Source organism: Lissotriton vulgaris, chromosome 4_1, assembly GCF_964263255.1.
Source record: "Lissotriton vulgaris chromosome 4_1, aLisVul1.2, whole genome shotgun sequence".
In the NCBI taxonomy this organism is placed as follows: domain Eukaryota; kingdom Metazoa; phylum Chordata; class Amphibia; order Caudata; family Salamandridae; genus Lissotriton; species Lissotriton vulgaris.
The window spans coordinates 727,235,760-727,258,782 of NC_141691.1; positions in this window are offsets into that span (position 1 = coordinate 727,235,760).

Consider the following 23,023-nt stretch of genomic DNA (forward strand, 5'->3'; position numbering starts at 1 on the left):
GGAGATTTTCTCCTGGTCCGCGTCCGACTCCCCCCAGTGAAACCCCCTCACGTCCCGGTTGCATCGAATGCGAATCGCCAGGATTTCAATCGTGAGGGTGAAAAGCAGTGGGGATAGCGGGCACCCCTGTCTCGTCCCCCGCTCTATCGCAAACTCTCTGGATAGCCTTCCATTGACCCTCACCTTCGCTCTGGGGTTCGAGTAGAGCAGCTTCACCCATCCTAAGAACTTAGGCCCTAACCCAAAGCGTTCGAGCGTGCCCATCAAGAAGGGCCAATGTACCGCGTCGAACGCCTTCTCCGCGTCCAGGGAGAGGAACCAATGGGGTTCATCCCTGTCACAGACCTCCTGGAGCCAATTGTGGGTTCGCCGTAAGTTGAGTTTGGTGGCCCTATCCGGGAGAAACCCAGATTGGTCCGGGTGCACTAGATCTGGAATGACCTGCCGTAGGCGTCGCGCCAAAAAAGTGGCCAACAGTTTGGTCTCGATATTAAGGAGGGAGATTGGGCGGTAGGAGGAGCACTCCTCCCTGGGTTTATCCTCCTTATAAATTGGGACTATGGTGGCTAGGGTCAAATCTGGCGGGAGCCGCCCGGCATCAAACGCCTCGACGAGCAATCCCTGCAGGTGGCGCGAGAGGAGGTCTCCCGTCCGTTTGAAAAATTCCGCCGGAAAACCGTTGGGGCCCGGCACCTTCCCAGGCTTCAAAAGCGCCAGCGCCTCCGTAATTTCGTTAAGTGATAAGTCTGCCTCCAGGGTCTCACAATCCTCGGGGGTCAACTGCGGGATTTCCATATCTCCCAGATAGGCCCGCACTACCTCCGCTCCCCCTAGGTCTCTAGCCCGATAAAAATTCTCAAAGTAGGCCGCGAAGGCCTCCGCCACGGAGTCATCTGTGGACGCCCGCGCGCCCCCTTGGAGCCTGATCTCGTCCACCCACCTAGCAGCTCTCTCCCGCCTACTCAGCCAGGCCATAAGTTTCCCTGATTTATCACCCACATCGTAGAGACGGTGTAGGGTGGCCAAAGCCTGCGTGCGTGCCTCGTTCGTTGCCAATTCCCTGTGAACCTTCTGGGCGTCGAGCAGTTTCCTAAGGTCCAACTCACTCCCCGTGCTATGGTATTCGGTCTCTAGAGACAGTATGGTCGCCTCCCCAGTTGCAATTGCCTCATCACGCTTCCTCCGAGCCTCACCCACCCTAGATTGGAAGCGATCCCTCAGGACCGTTTTCATGGCCTCCCACAACGTAATCCTGGACTGTACGGAGCCCTCATTTTCCGCCACATACACTCGGATATCCGCCCTAATGCCTCCCAGAATTTCAGGCGTCTGTATGTCCCACGCCGACATGTGCCAGCGGGCCCGTCTGCCACCCCCGTCCCGCCCTATGTGTGCAAGCAGAGGTGAGTGATCTGAAATGCCCCTCGCCCTATACTCAGCCTGGTCCCCCAACGATAGCTCCTGTCTCGAGGTGAAGATGTAATCTAATCTTGAGAAGACTTTGTGTGCCCCGGAGAAGAAAGAGTATTCGGTCTGTGTGGGGTGGAGCCATCTCCAAACATCAGTGAGGCCAAGCGTGTCCATCTGACTTGCCAGTGCCGTGTCTGTTGTTACTGCATGGGTGTTGCCGGACCTATCTCGTGCCGTGCACATCACATCGTTGAAATCCCCACCTATAATTTGGACCGTATCAGCCGTGTGCAGTAGTATGTTAGTGATCTCCTGCAGTGTGCGCGCCTGAAGTTTGGGTGGGGCATAGACCGACAGTAGCGTATACCTGCGCCTCCTCCAGGTCCCCTGCACCCCCGCGTACGTCCCCTGGGGATCTAACCATGTGCGCGTGGAGGTGAAAGGGGTCGTTTTCCTGATGAGTATGGCCGTGCCCCGTGAGTCCGTGGTGTACCCCGCGTGTGCTAGTACTACGTATTGGCCCCGTGCCAGAAAAGCGCACTTGTTCCCTCTCAAATGCGTTTCCTGTAGGAAGATAATGTCTGGCGCTGTTCGTTTAATGTAGGCCGTGACCAGGCCTCTCTTGATTTTGGAGCCCAGGCCGTTCACGTTCCAAGTGAGCACCTTCACCCCGGGCCCATCTCGAGACGGTTCAGTTAGTGTACCTGCCATTGTGTTGCCTGATGTGAGAAGTGCGGCCCCCCCAGACTCCGCTGCTTGGGCCATGTGTATAGCGATAGGATAAGCGCACCCCAGGGCATGGGGCCGAGTAGTCGGGCACACATTTGCAATGATGGAACCACACCTTTCTCCGGACTTCTAAGCATGACTCCCCCCGCATCCCCCCCAAGAACAACCAAACAACATAAACAAACCCCCATCCCCCCCACCCCCACCCCACCTACGCCACCCGGCCATCCCGCCCGTGCAACCATCGACGGTTCAGGATACCAGGGAGCAAGGTCTGTCGCCCACCCTCCAAACAAAACCCACCTAGTGGGTACCTAGTTGTCCAAAGTCACGTTGCAGTACGGAGTGTTTCCACCCCTCAGAGCAAAGCAAAAAAGTACCTGTGCGTCCCCGGCAGGGGGACTGCCAAAACAGATTCTCAGGTCCTTAGCCCCTCAGGAATGCGAATCTTGTGTCTCAGGATCAGTACCTTCCACGGCGTGTGGCCCACCCTGTTCCAAGTCGTGGATGGCCACGGCCAGTGGGTGGAGGGACGGTTCCGTGCGGTCTTCCGCGTCCGATGCAGACACTTCTCCCTCGTGGTCCGCGCCATTGCCAGACCCGTTCAGCAGACACCGGAATCTTGATCCCCTTTCTGGGTCCCGTGCCGCTGCGTCGCCTGCGTCTCCCGTTCTCCCACCAGCGGTACCCTGGCGCGATGGATACGGGTTCCGTTGAGATTTCCTGTCCACTCGCTGTTGGCGAGAGCGCTGCGATCCACTGCGAGCACGTTCGAAGTTAGCTGCCGCGAGCTCCTCCCGGATCCTACGACCTTCCTCTTCCGCCTCTCTCAGCAAGGGCCGTTCCTCTAGCCAGTGCCAGGCCTCCTCCGGTCGAGCAAAGAAAAGCGATTTTCCCTTATAAAGAACCTTGAGTTTGGCGGGAAAGAGAAGCATGTACGATATGTTCAGGGACCGCAACTTAGCCTTTACAGTATCATAGGAGCGCCTCTGCTTCTGCACATCCTGGCTATAATCGGGGAATATCATCACAACCGTGTTCTCAAACTTAAGTTCCCCCATTTTCCGGGCCTCCCTCAGGATAAGGTCTCTGTCCGCATAATTCAGAAATCGAGCAATTATCGGGCGGGGTCTCGCTCCCTCCGGAGGCCTAGCCAGGAGCGCCCTGTGCGCTCTCTTGATCAGGAAGCACGAAGAGAAGGGTGCCTGTGGAAACATGGTCCTGAGCCAGGAGTGGAGGAAGGCCGCCGTATCGTTCTTCTCGATTCCCTCCCTCAGGCCCACGAAGCGCAGGTTGTTCCGGCGGGCTCTGTTCTCCGCATCGTCCACCCGCCACAGTAGTTGTCTGTGGGAGGCCTGTAGTTCCGCCATATCTTTCTTCAGTGAGGAAACAGACTCCTCCGTCTCCGTAATCCTGGTCTCTGTTGCGCCCACGCGGTCCGATAAGTTCCGAAGGTCTTGACGCAGCAGTAGGACTTCTGATCCCACCTCTCCAATCTTCGTTTCAAGGGCAGCTCTGGAGTCCTGAATATCAGTCCTGGAGGCCTGGATCGCCTCCAGGAGCATGGCGGTGTCCGCATGCGTGTCCCGCGCCCCTGCGGCCATATCCTTGGGGGTCCGGGTGGTGGTGAAGGACTCAATGGACCCCTGCCTGGTGGAGCGCTGTGGCGGGTTCCCTTTACCCATTCTGAACCCCGGGGGGGGGGGGGGGGGGCCCAATGCCCGCAGTCCGGCCGCCGGGAGACCGGCTCAGTGTTGCCCCCGAGGCTGACCCCCGGGTCTCGCCAACCTCCGCTACGATGCCCCCACCTCCGCTACTTCCAGGCGTCGCGGGCCAGGCACCTCCCCCCGAGCCAGGCCGTCACCGGGTCCCCTCGTGTCTCAGGGGGAATAGGGAGGCAAGATGACGGATTGCGCCCGTGTGGCACTGGGGTCCGGGATTCCCACTAGGGCTCCGTGTGTAGAGGCGGTGGGGGGGGGAGGAGGGGGGGGGGACTACCACCCCACAGCCCCGTGTAGGCCCCGGCGGGACAGCGTTGCGCTCAGGCGCGAGCGCCTCTTACTTGGCTCCCGTTCCAGGGAGAGCGGTCTGCGGCCAGCAACTTCAGTCCCCGGCTCCACAGGCCCCAATCCGCCACCGCGGTCCGTCAGCGGGGGGGGCTCTCAGGCGTCGGTCGCCGATTCCGGAGCAACTGCACTCACGCGGGAGGGGAAGCGGTCCGCCCGTCTTCGTCGCAGCCCTCGGGCCGCGTCAGCTCCGGATCCCGGCTCCGGCCGCCTCCGCCATCTTAGTCGCCTCGGGTCTCTAGGGTAGGCTCTCGAGCAAGTCGGTCTCCCCACAACGGGAGGGCACACCGGAGGAACGTGCCTGCACCTCCTACCTCCGCCCACTCCTCCGCCGTGTTTTATTCCGAGGTTTGTAGGCTAAGGACATAGAAATCGCCGGATCATAAGCAGCTCTGCCGGGAGCGTTGCCGAGGCACGTCTTACTCCGCCATGCAGCTAGCCACGCCCCCCTTTTGGATTAATTATGATCTCCTATCTGCCAAGCTGCAGATAAGAGGCCCATAAAAAACCCCACCCCGCAGATTGAAACTGAGACATTGCCTGAATATGCACTGTTGGAGGGGAGACTACTCATAGGGGAAATAGAAGAAAAGGCAATGTCCTGTACCTACAAAACATTGATCAATAATCAACCAGACACATTCGTAAACCTAAGGTCCAAGTAGGAGGCAGAACTAGGGCTCCTTTAAGATTTAGATTGGGAGGCAGATGTGATGCATCCCAGGGAGTTAGCGATATAAGATCACCTCTGACTGAAACAATTTATAATCCTACATAGAGTGTATTATGATAGGGCCCGGCTACATAACTTTGGAAGAGCAGCTACACCTCACTGCCTTCGATGCCACACAGAAAGGAGGACATACTATGGCAATGTAGAATAATCACTACTTCCTGGACCTCCTTCACCAAAGAACTTAGCTTCACACTAGAGGCACCAATACCAATGGCCCCCAAATACCTATTGCTAGGAATATCCACATAGATAGCTCTACCCAGAACCAAGTTACTCTTTGCAAACCTGGGAATAATAGTAGGGAAGAGATACATATCAAAGCACTGGGGGCGTCAACTACACCCACATTACAGGAATGGAAAAAGGGGATGGCCCTATATATGACAGCAGAAGAAGTAACTTACAAGGCACGAGAATGTCTGAGGAAATTTGACAAACTATGCGGCCCATGGAGCAAGTATTTCGGAATTATAACTTCAGGGGGAGATACTCAATCTCAAAATAACACAATTATGACAACACTGGGGAGATCGCACGACACCCATTGACAATTAGACTGCCTGTACCAATGAACATATTTGAAATGCTTGTGCCAACTTCAATCAGATGACATATATATACATATATATATATATATATATATATATATATATATATATATATATATATATATATATATATTCCAGTACTCTATCTTTAAGAATCCACTCGACAACAGGACTCGGATAGACAAGCGCGGATCCAGTATTTCATGCTTTCTTCAAAGTTTTATTGAAAGAAAAGTTTCGCCTGCATCAGTCTGCCGCCATGACGCGTTTCGGTCCGACCTGGACCTTGATCACATATATATATAAATCCACAAAACGATCACCTCCAAACGGAAAAGACCAGAGGACACAGCAGGGGAAACTTCGGCAGCCTTTTATTCACGAAGTGCAGGCATAATGCATTTCGGCGAGTGTGCCTTCCTCAGATGCCTGTTGCACTGAGACTCGCTTTTTCCCTCCTTTACATAGATTCGGCCCTCCCATGGGCGGGAGTTCAGTTTGCTCCGCTGCTGATTGTGGACAGCTGCAGTCCCGATGTCGAAGACTCCAGTAACCAGCATGCACTGCCGCAATGAATGTCAGTAGCGGAGGAGATCAGCGCTGTAGTGCCTTGACTAAAGGAGGGAGGGGTTTACTAACAACCAAGTGAGTCCCAAAAATTGACGTGTTGAAGGTTGCCTTGGATCCCCAACGCCTATTCCACAATTCAGGGCTCAAGTGCGGTCGTGACGCAAAAGTACAGTTACCGTGCGTCTCCATGCAGTGACAGACTGCTGATAGCAGCGGCCACAATCCCAGACCCTTGCATATGGCAGGCCTGCAATTTTGCAATCCCTTGGGTGCCACAAAGGTTTGCCGGTGTTCTTGCAGGCCACTTGATGAGGCGAGATCCTCTCACACGTGCCACTGGCCAGCACGCGTATATATATATATATATATATATATATATATATATATATATATATATATATATATATATATATATATATATATATATGATGTATTTCTGCAAATTGCACCTTCAGCTACTTCTGTTTGTGTTATACGACGGTTGTATAGGAGAAAATATTAAAATATTTTTTTTTTAAATCCAACCCAGCTGTAGTTGTTAAAGCAGGGGCTTCACTACTCCCCTGACCGTTGGTGCTGGTAGAAAACCGTCCAAGTTGTAACCGTAGGTACTGCCATTAGTGTTACCAGGGACGGAGCTTGGTCACTAAGATCGTTGGGGTGAGCTTCAAATTTTCCAACAACGTCGCTGGCATATAATGTTAAAATACATTAAATGACAAGCCAGGCGCATGAGAGCGGCTAAAGGAGCAATGGTAAGAAAGACAAATGCAGATAGGTAAGGGTATTAAGAGAGAAAAACACAGTATTTTGTAAAATAATCAACATTGTTGAAGACATTCAAAACAAAGAGGGAAAGGTGTGTGTGCGTGTTTTTTGTGTTGGGAAAAATTCCTGTTGAAATCTGGCAGACACCACACCATATCCGACAGAAAGCACCTGTCGCCCAACTATTTAGTAGAAAATACATTTATTAGGGGGGGGGGTGTAACACCCCAAACAGGCCCCTGAAGCCACACCCCTAAGTGTTACGTCACTAAGTCATAGGGATTATGAAAAATATAAGGATCACACAATGAAGTATAGCAAATGAGCCTTGCTCATTGAGCAGGAGAGTGGTATGGGTGTGGTCTGTAGCCAGTGGTCCATTTTGGAGTACACTGCCAGAAGAATATTACTATAGTATGGTGTGAGAATGCCTTTGCATGCATTTACAGGCATCACATATTCCACTGAAATGGCCACTAAATTTGCCAGACATGTACTTTTACTGATAACACTATACTGCGCACAAATGATAATGTGTGGACATAGGGTTTCAGCGAATATTTATCAATTGTGCATCACCAAGTAAAGTGTCTTGACTTGTTTTGATCATGGTAAAATATTTATTTCCAGTACACTTCAAAATTTAAAAAAACGTGCTTCATTTGTGATTTACTCAATTTCTCAAGTCCAGTATGGTTATGTTGGGGGTGCTGCAGAAATTCCGCTATGCTACTTCCAGCGCCTTTGCCTAGATATTAAGATTTATTTTTAAACAGGACATTCCACAAACATAGAAATAGGACAACAATGTTTTATGAACCAAACGGCGCAGGATGATGTGACATCTCTAACCATCATTAGGGCAATCACTTCACTCTGTTATTAAGGACACTGTTTCCAGTCTTGGGGTTTTCACTTTTAAATAATTGCATACAGGGTGTTTGTCTAATTAGGTCAATGGATGCAAATGAATACAACAATGCCCAGAATTGTTTATGCTTTCACATACAATCCCATGACTGGAAACAGTGTCTGTAATGACAACGAATGAGGTGGTCACCCTACCTAAAATAGAAAACACAGAGATTGAAAGACTAAGGAAATTAAATGCATCCTGCTTTCTGCTCGGGGCAGCAAACTAATTCAGCAGTAGACCCCATGAATACTTGCCTCCCCTAGTGTTCAGTTGAAATTGGTACATATGCTACATTTACTGAAATTTTCTGTTACAGATTGTGGAAAACAAGGACTATTGTGGCCAATCCAGGACACCTGGTCACTCTATTTAAAGAGGGTTTTCTGTATGATTTGTTGAATTGTGTGATTCACAGAAATCTGTGGCATCTTAGAAAAGTATACACAGTAAAGCAAAAGAGTTTATATAGCAAAATAGTTTTAGTCATACTGCAGAAAATAGAAGTAGTTGAAAACACAATACTGTCCTCATATTGACCCCAAGAAACAATTATTTCTCTAATGTGATGGCCATAGACGGGAAGTTAAGGTCATCAAGAAATAATTTTCATTGAACAATTAAAATACTCCTCCAATCGTGAGGAGGTCCCACTTTCTCACGGAAAGGTACTAGGAGCTTGTTCCTGTTTTTAGATTCTGGAAAAACCAGAATCTCCTACCTAAATAAGAATTTATGTAAAATCTTCTGTATTCATTTTTAGGTTTCACCTTCACAGCACTTGCATTGTGCTTGTGAAATATATTGTATTTAATATAAATCTTAAGAGGGGCTTACACCCATCTTTTGCTTTTTATTGGTTTGTGTGCTTGCCACTTACTTTTCCTCTGTGTCTATTAGCCATAGCATACCATTTCCTGTTGTTCCTGTATGTTTGTCTTATCAGTCTCCTGTGGCCCAAGTACTGTTTCAGTCCGCTTTGCTGAAACTTCTTTTAAGCGTGTCAGCACCCCTGCTGTCACTACAAAATCTACAACTTTACTTTGAAGCTACAATGCTGCCTGAGTGACGTGGGCTCAGCACACTGTGCTGGTCTCAGAGGGGATCTTGTAATCCCTATTCTGCGTGTTGGGAAGCCAATACTCTGTTTGCAACGGCACTCACCAGTCCCACCGGGGCACGTGCACTCACCAGTCCCCCCGGAGCCAAAGCAGGAATCTACTCTACTGCTAAAGTGTCATCAGAGGCCGGTCATTGTTTTAAGATGAAAAATATCAGTCTGTGCGACTGTGAACCGTAAGCCATTAAAGGTAATTTAAAAGCAGTGAACTAGCAAGTGCATTCAACCCTTTTTCAGAGTGCTTAGATAATACAGAATAGAACACATAGTTTTCGTCACTTCTAAAATGTAAAAGCTAAAACTGAGCCTTCAGGCTAAATCAGTTTGCTCCCTTTCTTATTCCAAAATAAACATGTATAAGGCAAATTAACAGTTGCTTCCTTTTTAAGTCCTTCCGAAATGGGATGTTTATTTGCTAAAATTGGTATTTAAAGCAAACAATGAATAATGTAAGGTTTTGGACACAGCTTTACACAGACATCACTATACTAGATTTTCATGGTTTTCTGCTACCCCCTGCAGCTATATTTTAAGGTTTTGTTGCGGAGCATGAGGACCTGCTTTGAGGATGGCAGTCCGGCTCAGGCCTCCTCTCTTGCCCGTGTTCCAAGGGCACTTTATGACCCATAACAAATTGGTGCTTCCCAAAGATTACGAGCAGATAAAAACATTGTAAAAGGGAAACCGTGCATATGAAAAAAACATAGAAATAATGTTTTAAAGACGGCTGTCTCTTGAAAGCAAGCATTGTTTCTTCACTGCAATGTCAGCATATGCAGTTATGAAAAATTGCAAAAATGTGAAAGATATATGGTCATCAACTGTTGAAGACTTATTAAAAAGAGTAACAACTAAACATGTTTAGAGTCTTTATCCTTCTAAAAGGGCGCAGTGCCCTTTAGAGGACAAGATCTCTCTTGTTTCTCATTAGCTTATTTGTTTTACCAAAGTGGGAAGAGGGAGACATAATCAGTAAAGAGTCCAAGTTTGTAAGCATTGACTTTGAAGAAGGATCTAAAAGAGGAAATAAAGATAATTGTGGGGCTTATTGCTGGCTGCTTCATCTGTTTCCCTCTTGCTAGTAGTTTATAAAGAACAGGAGAACAATTAAGGCATGGTTTCATGCTAGAAGAAATGGCATAGCACTTCATTGTTATTTTTTGGGGCTAAGCCAGTGCTATATATTATTCCTCTGCCTTTCAGGGCCGGAATGGGAAAGCGCTCTGCCTGCCCCCCGTCCCCCCTCCCCCGGGTAAGGGGATGCCACTGAGCTCTTTGCCAGGGCCGGTTTTTGGCCGATTTTGTTACCGGGCTGATTTTGCAGCTACACTCCAAAAACAGCCATGTAACAAAAACGGCCCCCAGGGGCCCCAAACCGGCCTCCACCCTTGCAGCGCACCGGGGGATTGCCCAGTGCCCGCTATGGCCAGTCTGGCCCTGCTGCCTTGACTTGCCAGGGGTGTAGCTTCAGGGGGAGTGTTAAATGTATGTTCAGATAAATAGTTAGGTATAGATGTTTTTCAGTTGGACGGTAAGGAGTGGCTGTCAGATTTCACCAGGAATTTTTCATTCACACAGACAAAAACACACAATACACTATCTCTTCCCTGTTTTGAAAGTACTAAAAAATGTTGGTTATTTTACAAAATACTGCGTTATTTCTCACTTGGGACTCCTACCAATTCACATTCCTCTCCCCTTCCACTGCCCCTTATGCCCCACTCATGCCCTCTGCTTGTCCAATAACATATTATATAGCATTATATGCCAGCATGATTGTTAGGAAAATCTAAAGCTCACACACCCCAATCTTACTGAGCTAAGCTAAGCTACGTCCCTGTGACTTGCCAAGCAATTCACCTCAATAGGAGTTGAGTCAGGAGCCACATCCTGAACTGCAAACAGCATCCCCTCAACCTGCATTGTCTCCCTTGCATCCCTCTTCCCCCTACCCACTTTCCCATATATCTTTATTTCTACTCATTATTTCAACTTTTTATGCGTGCTGCATTATGCAGCATGCATACAAAAAGGAAAATGCTGCCAAGGATTGTTTTAATGCAGGAAAGGGCCCCATCTTACACACAAACAATGCTGTCTGTAATGCAGCCACCCTCACATCATGGCGCAAGGGTGCCTGCGTTGTCACTCTTCTTTTCGTGCTTCTTCTATGGCTTTCCTTCCTGTTTGTCCTTCCCTGGCTCATAACCTCTTTATGATCCTTTGGATGGGCTGACATAACCTTCCACTACTTTTATTTAGGGATCTCTTTTGGTTGGCTTTTAACATGTCATGAGAGTGTGTGTTTTCCATTCTCTACTTGATATACTGTTAGCCCTTCTCACACTTCGTGTTACTACCCCTCAATCCATCTCCTTTATCCCTCATGTGCTGCTTTCCCATTTGATGTCCGGCCTTACCACACACTCTCCTTGTTGCTCCGTTCTCTCAGACCCCAGCTTTTCTCTTTTAATTTTTACCCTCCTCTCATGTCCCAGTTTCCTGCAACATATTTACAGCTATCCTGCCCAAAGAGTAGATTATGTGACCAGAACATCCTAAACCTTTACCAGATACAAAAATAAAGGTGGGCAGTGGACCTTAACAGATTGCCACACCTATACCATTATATTCTGAAAATAAGCCAATTCGAAAGGTATGTTTCATACAGTGTGCACTACCCTATATGCACCCTCTGCCCAAAAGGTTGCTCCCTTCTCAAAGGGAAATCATTACAAATATTACAGCCAGAGGTGCACCACATACACATATTTCTTTTGAAAGAATGATCACAGAAATGTTTTGAGAATTAATCACAATGAAATTTTATGGATCCCATCATATTCTTCTTTTATTGATGCTACTTTTAAGATACTGATAAAACCAGCCAACACGTTTCGTCCAACAAACAGTGGACATCTTCAGGGCTGTAATTAAGTGAATATGTAACATATGTAAACAAACTGTACAGAAATATATACTAATATATACAAATATGTACATAGACACATATTGCTCAATCCTATTTATATAACAAATGAGACACAAACTAAACAGATAAAAGTACCAAAGTGAAAGACCGAAAAAGAAAATAAGACATACAATATGTTGTGAATACGCCCACAGCTTAAATTCATAATCGACAAATGTACATCCTATTTGTACTAGCAGACAAGCTAGGTGTACAGACAGTCTAAAAAATGTTTATATATGTTACATATGCACTTAATTACAGCCTTGAAGAAGTCCAATGTTTGTTGGACGATACGAGTTAGCTGGTTTTATCAGTATCGTAAAAGAAGCATCAATAAAAGAAGAATATTATGGGAGTCATGAAAATTCCTTGCGATTATTTCTAAAAACAGTTCTGTCATCATTCTTTCAAAACAAATATTTGCATATGGTGCACCTCTGGCTGAAATGTTTGTAATGATCACCCTAAACCTTTATTTGATTCATCCAAAACTCCACATTTCCATTCTTTCTTTTTTACTACCCAGATTTCACTCATTTCTTTTCTCTTTGATTTTTTACTTGCTTGCTGACCCTCTCTTTCTTTTCCCTTAAATCTTTACTTATATTCTTGCTTCTCTCCTCAGGACCTCCTTCTCTCACGCTTTCCTTTATTAATTTTCTCTTTATTTATCCCTTTCTTTCACCTCGTAACATAGCGCATGGCAATCAGGTACCCCCGTTCTAATATTAGTTTACCATATCACTTTTAGACCTGCTCACCAAGCTAAAACGTACAACAACAAAACATTATTTATTGCATTTACCAATGCTGGTTACATGGTAGTTCTGCCTCTGCTTTTTTAATAATCAGCCAAGAAGCATTTAGCTCAGAAATATTTTTTAAGCAATTTCATCTCTGATTTGATGGGTTTATATCAAAACAGTGAAAAATACTAGTTATCCTATGTTTTTTACGTGACTTGCTATAACATTACTGGTGATGCTGGTAAAATACCCACGAGAGGTCGTATTATACAAAGTGCCCCGGGAGGCGCAACAGGCATTTCTACCCACTTTGTGCACCCTCGGTGCACTTTCGTCTTACAGAAGGAGCCGCAGACACTTGTGTCCTTCTGTAATACAGATAGCGCTGGCGCTATCATCAGAGGACATTCTCTCATGTGCATGGGGGCATGGCCTCATGCAAATGAGGGTATCTCTTTGCCTCTGCGCCCGCGTCATAAAATAGATGGGGGCGCGGAGGCAAAGAAGCTGTCAGCAGGCGCACTGACAGTGTGCCTCCTAAAAGTTTGCACCCTGTCAGTGCGCCCCCTGATGGCAGCCGTCTGAAAGGTGTGAGGAGGTCCTATGGACCATCTGGACATCCCCTTGCAGGCTGGAGCAGCCACTCACTACACTGCACCCACTTGCAAGGGGATCTCTCATCCCTCTTAAAAGTGCAGTTGGGTTGCCATCTGCACAGTGAAACCCAGAGTGGCTGGTTCAAAGCTGTTCATTGCGTATTTCACTTGAATGTGCTGCCCTAGGGCTGCACAACTTTGCGACTGCCCTAGGGGCAGTACATTCAATATAATATGGCACACTCTCCTTGTTTGCACATGGCGCACCTTTTGAAAGGTGCATCCAGCACAAACAAGCAAAATGCGCTGCATAGTAAAATATGGCCCCAGGTGGGAACTCTATCAACAGGGCACCAGTCGGGGTACCACGCGGGTGGACGGCATCCCCCCACTTATTTCTGAGGGTTTTTCAGGGTGGACTCCGTCCACCATGCTAAATCAAAACCGCGTCCACCATTAGAAAACGGGAGCGCGGCGCGCACAAATTAAATAAAGCATTTCTGGGTGGGCGAGTGGCTGGCTGAATCCGGACGTTACCAAGCACCCCCAGCAGCACTGTAGAGGCACAGCGGGATGGCAACCCTCACACCTCCAGCCCTTGATGAGCTGTTAAGAGGTGCTTGAAGGTGAATGAGAGGGAGGGGCTGCAGGTTCAGGAGCAGGAGGCATCCATTCACACGCAAACAGCCCTGAATGCGTCTTGTATCTGCTATTTAGAGGGGGGCTCACACATTCCATTTCTACCCAGGGCCCCAAACATCCTAGACTCGGCCATATTACACCCCTGATTACACCGAGGCAGCACCTGCTTCTCTTCACCGAGCTTAATTACTGTCACTAATTTGTAAGCAAACCTCGGTTCTTCAAACATGCATAATGTAATACAATAAAGAAATGGCACAATCGCACCCACACTGATTAACAAAGTATGGAGGACAATCAGTTCAATCAGTTCTCTCAGAGTATCTCCTGTAAGTACTGTATATCACAGTGGGGGATGGCATTTTGGACAGAGAGCCTGTCTTCTCGTTGTCTTGTGCAGGAGGGGGCGAGAAGCCCAAGATGATACTAGAATACTGTATGCCCACCCCTGTGCCCACCCTGGTGGATCACGTTCCCTCTCCTGTGATGACTCCTGCTCCTGTCCCCCCATGTTGTGGCTCCAGTCCACCCCGCCTGTGATGGCTCTTTTCCCCCCTGTGGTGGATCCTGTCTCCGCCCTGGGTGGCTTCTGTCCCAGTCCTGGAACGGCCCCTGCAGTGAGGGTGAAGTTCTTGATGGGCCTCTTCTCAAAAGGGCTCAGCTCAAAATTAATATGGAAAGGTGGGCGTGTAAGTACGTGAAGGGATGTGTGAATGGCTGGATGAATTAGTGAAAGGGTGAATTGATGAACGAAAGATTGAATAAATGGATAATGAGAGAGGATAGATGGATTGATGAGTGAGGGGAAGGATGGAGAGAAAATGTAAATAGCTGGATGTATGGGTGGAAGGGTAGCTGGATGATTGAAGAGGGGAACGATGGATGAGGGGAAGGATGAGGGATGGAGGGGAAGGATGGATGGATGAGGGGAAGGATAAATGGATGAGGGGAAGGATGGATGGATGGAGGGGAAGGATGGATGGATGAAGGGCAGGATAAATGGATGGGTGAGGGGAAGGATGGATGAAAGGAAGGATGGATGAGGGGAAGGATGAAGGATGGATGGATGAGGGGCAGGATAAATGGATGGGATGGATGGATGGGTGAGGGGAAGGATGATGGATGAGGAGAAGGATGGATGGATGGATGGAGGGGAAGGATGGATGGATGAAGGGCAGGATAAATGGATGGGATGGATGGATGGGTGAGGGGAAGGATGGATGAAAGGAAGGATGGATGAGGGGAAGGATGGATGGATGATGGGAAAGGATGGATGATGAGGGGAAGGATGGATGAATGGATGATGAGGGGAAGGATGGATGGCTGATGAGGGGGTGGGTGAAAGGATGGATGATGAGGGGACGGGTGGATGGATGGATGATGAGGGGATAGATGGATGGATGATGAGGGAATGGATGGATGATGAGGGAGTGTGTGAAAGGATGGATGGATGGATGATGAGGGGATAGATGGATGGAGGATGAGGGAATGGATGGATGATGAGGGAGTGTGTGAAAGGATGGATGGATGGATGATGAGGGGGTGGGTGAAAGGGTGGATGAATGATGAGGGGAAGGATGGATGGATGATGAGGGGAAGGGTGGATGGATGATGAGGGGAAAGGATGGATGGGTGATGAGGGAAAAGGATGGATGGATGATGAGGGGAAGGATGGATGGATGATGAGGGGAAGGATGGATGGATGGATGGATGATGAGGGAAAAGTATGGATGGATGATGAGGGGAAGGATGGATGGATTATTAGGGAAAAGGATGGATGGATGATGAGGGAAAAGGATGGACGGATGATGAGGGGAAGGATGGCTGGATGATGAGGGGATGGATGGATGATGAGGGGAAGGACAGATGGATGAATGGATGATGGGTGGGTGAAAGGATGGATGGAGAGTGGGTGAAGGGATGGATGATGGGTGGGTGAAAGGATGGATGGATGGAGAGTGGGTGAAGGGATGGATGGATGGATAAGTGGGTGGGTGAAAGGATGGATGGATGGAAGATGAGTGGGTGGTTGAAAGGATGGATGGATGGATGATGATGAGTGGGTGGGTGAAAGGATGAATGGATGAGTGGGTGGGTTGATGGTGGGTGGGTGAAAGGATGGATCAGTGGATTGGATGGTGGGTGGGTGAAAGGATGGATGAGTGGGTGGGTGGATGGTGGGTGGATGATGGGGGGTAGGTGGATGAGTGAAATGATGGATGGATTGATGGATTGATAAGTGCAAGGGTGAATGAATGGGCATATGAGTGAAAGGGTGTGTGTAAGGATGGATGAGTGAGTGAAAGGGAGGGTAGATGGACAAAAGGATGAATAGATGTGTGAAGGAGTGAAATGATAGATGGATGAGTGAAAGGGGCAATGGGTGGATTCATGAGTGGATGAGTAGATGGATGGATGGGTGGGTGGATGGATGGAAGGAAGGCTAAGTGAAAGGGTCGATGGAGAGAGAAAGGGAAGATGGATGGATGACTAAAAGAGTGGATGGGTGGAAGGATTAGTAAGTGAAAGGATGGCTGGATTGGTGAAAGGGTAAATGGCTGAATGGATGAGTGAATGGATGGATGGGATGAAGAGTGGATGGATAAGTGTACAGATGGATAGGGTGAAAGGTTGGATGGATGGATGGATAATTGAGGATGAGTGAAAGGATGGATGAGGGGATGGATGAAGGGATGGATGAGTGAAATGATAGATGGAAGGATACATGATGGATAGGTTTGCAAATGGTTGAATATTTTTGGAAATGGCTGGGCTTACTTATATACTATTGCGCGACCTCTGATGTGTCTGTAAAACGTACCTATTGTCCTGAAGTTTTGTCCTGAATTTTGACCTCCTGTCCTGAATTTGTGTCCTGAATGTTGACCCTTTGTCCTGAATTTTTACACTCACCGTCCTGAATTACAATGATATAAGCTGTCTCACATTTTCCATGGCCAGACATCCTGTGGCAATATAACATCTCCCATAATGTCTGAAATAACAGATGTACAGAGTATCAGGCTTTAACTGTAAGTGTGCACCCTGCATTTTTTTCTCTCATGGTCACAGTGTATTATACTTGTTAATAAATGTAAATGTCATGTTCTAGGTAGCGTAATAAATTTTATAGTTTTGATAATCACTATTGTAGTTTCTAGCATGTGCTTTTCTTCGGCTTTTTTCAACACACTAATTCTACTTTTGTTCATGGTCCCATGTTTTAGTATGCCTAACTTACAGCACTTAATGGCTTGACTAATGTAGTTGTACGCCAAACTTCATCCACATTTGGGCTGCTAATTCCTCCATACAGGGACCTTAAGTCACAGGCTTAATTACCAAGCAGCTTCAATTGTTAAATCTTGCAATATATGCAAATGATAGATCTGCCTTACATGCGATGTCACTTCCTGTCGTGATGTCACTTCCTGCCGTGATGTCACTTCCTGCCGTGATGTCACTTCCTGCCGCGATGTCACTTCCTGTGACCACGCCTACCTTGGAGAGTCCCCCCACTTCTTTTTTTAGGACTTGTGCCCTGTCTATCAATGAGCTCATTCCAAGCTTTCTGGGCTGCAGCCAGAGCTAGGGCTCTTTCTAACCGGTCAATGATTTCTGTAGAATAAGCCAGGGAGAATTTTAGGATTTGTTGGGGCATGGGAAGAAGGGGAAAGTGTGAGCCCCCTTTAATTTACATACTTTATAAACAAAATATCATTACAGGGGTCAACATCAAAGGACGTGACAATCAAAGACCATCCATTGGCATAATGGAAGCAGAGTTACAAGAAATGACTTAACTTGAATGTGCACTCGTAAAATTGATAAAAACTGATAGTATCTGCATGTAAGCAACACCAAGAACAAATCTAGTATAATATTGGGGATTCAAAAGTAAGGAAGACAAAAACACCAGACAAGCCTTTTTGTGTCTGGTTCCTAGAAAGTGGAATAGTCTTCCTGAAGATATAAGATCAAACAAGTCTGCACTCTCTTTCAGGAAAAAATAAAAACCTACCCATTCAAAATGTACCTGTAAATCTACAGGAAACCCTTGCTAGTATCTCATAACTTTCCTTCTCTTTCTCACTAGTTCTCACCCTTGCATCTCTTTTTATCAGTTATGGTCAGTTAACCCATGCTTGCTCTCCATTGTATTTACTGTTACATATAAAGCACACTATTGTCCACGTAGCTAGGCCCATGCTATATAAATATGTCTAATAAACAAATTCATGGTCAATCTGAAGAGATCAAACAACTGCATCTGTGCAGGTAATGTGGGCACACATATCCTTATCCATGCAACACACATGCAGGTCACACACCCACCACAAGCTAAATGAGGGGATACGTGGGTCGAAGTATTGATGGGTGGATGTCCAACTTGCTTGATAAAAAATAAAATGTGTGTGCCTCGCACAACCCCAGGCAATACACGTATCTTTGCAGAGCTCCATCATCATGTGTTTTTATTATTGCAGGACAACAAGTACCAAATTGCCAGCAAAAACTGGACTGGAAAATAGTTACTTATGACATGGGAAAATATGAGTGCCAGTGGCAGGATTGTAAACTTATATAGTAACCCAGCTGCAAACTTATATAGTAACCCAGCTGCAGTATTCTATATTGTTGATCCTATATGAGCCCCGGTGAAAAGTACTGGTATTATACCAGTAACAAAAAAGCTCTCTTCAGATCATTTTGAGTTTGAGTTTGATACAACTCCCTTTCTGACTCACTTATGTAGCACTGCACAGGCAATTGCAGAACAAGTAAGCGTTTGGTATTAACAAATATTACTACATTGAGAGCATGTAGCCGCCCAGAATTCTACCTCCCATCATGCCGCACAACATTCTCAAGCAGATTAATTTATGAGTGAACAAGAGAGAAAAGCATCACCAACTAGACGACTAAAGGACAAGGACAGACTTCACTAACCTTTCCACAGCTCTCAATCCACCACTTATAACATGACCTATGCAGAAGCTCTCATTCCCCTCTTCAATATTTAAAACACTTCTTTTGATAATGAAATCTCCCCTAAACCCACTCAACATGAAACAGATCCTACCACGCCTGAAGAAACACATCCTGTTCCACAGCTACTTTGCTATAAATCAGTCTCCATGCACCTGCATGAAGACATTCACGAGAACCACCTCTTGCACAGTTATTGTCCAGTTTCATGTTTTGATGCAATACAAAGACTCTAATTGAACAAGGCATTGATAATCCCTCCTCATCAATGCCAAAGTTGAGAATGATTGTTGATCTAGCTCAATCTTACTACAGCTCTTTAACAGTGTCCACTGTGAGTCTGTGACTTCCATTCTGGAAACTTGACTGAGATTATCATGCAAATTACTTCAGATATTCACTTCCTATCTGCCAAACCATCATCAACCTTTTTCATTGGGCACTAATAGATCCAAGAAGCTATCAGTTACCAGTGTAGTGCCCACTAAAATTAATATTCTTCTGCATCATTTTCAACCTCTACCTGGAACTCTACTCACTGATGCTGCCATTAAAATCCATCACTATGCCAACGACACACGCTCTACCTGAAAAATCAACCACCACCAACAACATAGAACAACTTAGAGCTGAGTGGCAGGTACTGATCTGAATAAAAAAAACTGCCAAATTCCTCTTCTTACACACAGCCACAAATTAAATCCGATTCAGAGCTGGCTATCAAAGTGAAGCTAGATAGATTCAGATCTCAGCTAACCGCAAATTACTCAGATTCCATTCTTCCCTTCATGAAACACAGTACTTCCATATTGAACATCAAATTTGAATGAAAGTGAAGGCGTATCTTCCATACGTCAATTTCAGAATAACAGTCAAGCCCTGGTCATCTTTCCCAAGCTAGACAGTATAGATCTGCACCTTTCTCCAGTAGGTGCAATTGCCTCTGTCAATAGACTGAAGAAATACAACCATATGCACCCACTCGAAAGAACATACATTGACTAACCAAATAGATGTATGTGTTTTGACGCATTAAATGATAAATATGTAAGGTTATTATTATGAATAAAAATGGCTAATTGTGTTTGAAAAATTTATTTTTCATTCACAGCCTTGGAAATTCAACAGATGTCACGAAAACGTGCTGGCTATATTATGTCTGAAAAATGTATTCATTCAAATGATTGTCTTTTTGCACTTGTTTTTTGTTTATTAAATGATAATGGAGTATGGGAGTAGTGCTACCAATTATGCAACATCTGTAACCAAATCAAATATTATCTATATTTACATTATGTTTATACAGATGTGACCATTGTGAACCACAAGCAAAATAATAACAATAAAAGTTTTTTCTCAAGTATATAATTTGCATTCTGGATTTAGGTAGGTGCATCTTACATTTTTTGTTATTTATATTGAATTAAAGGTGACAGGACAAGTAACCGTCACCATAGAGAGTACTTAGCGCTGGACAGGAACTCATTACCCATTATTTCAGTATTTTCAAAATATAACTATCATCTGCACCTCTCCCCACTGAATAGCATCATAGGTGCCATGGTCTCTGTCACTGGACTGAGGAAATGCAACGATGTACCTCCATTCGTTAAAGGACATACATTGACTGCCATTCCCAGCCAGCATCATCGTCAGAAAAGCAATCCTTTTTGAAAACAGAAATGTTGTGGAACAATCTTCCACCCTCACCTTTGGTTCAGTGAACTTTGTAATGAAAAACTTCCTAGCTATCGTACAGGAAAGTTTCAATTCTATTAAGGACACGGAGGCGAGGATTAGGCTTCCAACTTTCTCCATTTATTAACTCCAGCATCTTTACAAAAGTCCACATTAACCATAAAAACTACATTTCCCGTGATTCATAGGGAAAATGAAAATCAAAAGAGTCCCACGGAGGTAGCCAATCCGGAGCAAGGATATCCCACAACTTCCCTTGAGGACGCTCTATCCTCCTCTTTCTTCCTACGACCACATCAAGCCACTCTTCGGTTATTCCTGTTTGCCAGTGTCCGCTCCTAAAACAAATAAGGTTAGATGTAAATCTGAGGTATGAGGAACAGTCTAATTATCCTCAAACAACAGTGACAACATTAGTGCAAATAATGACAAAGTAACATCAGAATCATTATCGACCAAAACTAATCGCAAAGGTTTTACTCACCATATGTCGTAGGTGTTCTGAGAGGGTTCTACTGAAAGGGTGAGCTAATCCTCACCTCTGCGTCCTTAATAGAATTTAAACTTTCCTGTACGATAGCTAGGAAATTTTTCATTCTGTGGCAGGACCGGAGGCTTCAGATTAGGCTAGTTCAAAGCTTATTCACCACCAAAGATCCCAGTGATACAGCTGGTTTAAAATAAAACCTCTTGAAGGTGGAGTCTGAGGACCAATCTGCGGCATTAAGGATATCTTCCAGCCGCACTCCTAGTGAAAAATCCTTTGATGCCATTGCATCCCGAACAGAATGAGCTCCAAAACTGGAAGTGTCTATACCTGCCTCCTGCATTGCCCAGCGAACCCATCTCACAATCGTAGGGGGCGAGACCGCCCCTTATGATTTGGTGAAGGCTATAAAAAATTGTCTGACGCCCTGTGGGCGTATGTAGACTGTTGCCACTTCGTAGGCTCTGAGCGCTCTTATCACAAGTAATTTAGGAACATCAGAAAAAGCAGGATAAGACAGACTTTGAATTGCATTTGGTTCTTCTAGATATATTAAATGTAACTCCCTCTGGGGTGAAAACGAAGCCTGTATGGTCCAGGGCCCTCACATCAGAAACTCTGCGACAGGATATCAAACACAAAAGCATTGCTAGCTTTGCTGACAATTGCTTCCTGGACAAGTTCTTATTGGATGGCCATGAACGGAATACGTTTAAAACCTTGTTAACATCCCAAAGAACAGAATAACGAGGTCCTGGGGGGACAGATAACCTGATACCTCTCAATAGTTTGCAAACCAGAGAATACTCGCCAATCAGGCAACTATCAACCGGAAGGTGACCTGCTGAGATTGCTGAACAATATGTATTGAACGACCTATAGGCCAGACCCTCTTTTGCCAAACAGGCTATGAAATTAAGGACGTAGACAACATCTGCCCCCATCGGATCCACTTGCTGTCGAAGACACCAACTCCCCCAACGCGACCACGCGGAACGGTATCCCTTGTTAGTGCTCTCTGCCCAAGACTTTGCAAGCAACGAGGCAGCATCTGCCGAATGGCCTACCACTTTCCAGCGTTGCCTGTAACCCACCAGGAAATCAATTGGAGACCGCCTGTGACAAGGAGGTGATGGGGATTCGACTGAGGATATTTGAGGAGACCTTGACCGGGGGATAGATTGGAAAATCCAAGGAAAGTTCCATCAGAACTGGAAACCAGGCTTGTGAACTCCAGATCAGGGTGATCACCACCAGATCTGCCTGTTGGCTCCTTATCAGGGAGGATACCCTCATTATCATCGCCAAGGGGGGGAATACATAGCCCTGCTCGACACTCAAATCCTGGAGGAATGCATCCCCCGCAATGCTTCCGGATCTGGACGCCAACTGTAGTACCGTTCCAGTTGGACATCCAGCCGGGAGGCAAATAGGTCTATTGAGAAGGGACCCCAGCGAGATTGGATTTCCCGATATACTCTGGGGTGAGGTTTTCACAGGCTGGTGTCCTTCCAGTGACAGGAGCACTAATTTTCCACCTGGTTTGATGACCCCGTAAGATGTTCCGCTGACAGACATATCTGATTGGACAGACAATATTCCCAGAGGTCCCGAACCAGATTCGATAAAGCGGCGGACCTTGTCCCACCTAAATGGTTGATGTAGCGGATTGCTGCCAGATTGTCAATCTTGAGTAAGACGCAACATTGGACCTTGCTCTTTGTCCAGCATTTCACAGCGAAGGAGCCTGCCATCAACTCCAGACAATTGATGTGAAGATCCTGTACGGCAGAGGACCATTTTTCGCTGGTAGAGACTTCTCCGCAGCGGGATCTGAAGAAGGCCATTCCAAGCTTCCATGTGACCTATCCACCACCTTAACTCGGTTCTGGCCTCCTCTGAGAGGGACACGAATTGGGAGTAGGTAAGACCTTTGCACAGATGATAGCCTTTGAGGCGTTGAAGGACCCTGTAACGAAGGGGGTCCGGAAACATGGCCTGTATTTACGAGTATAGAAGGCCCACCACTCT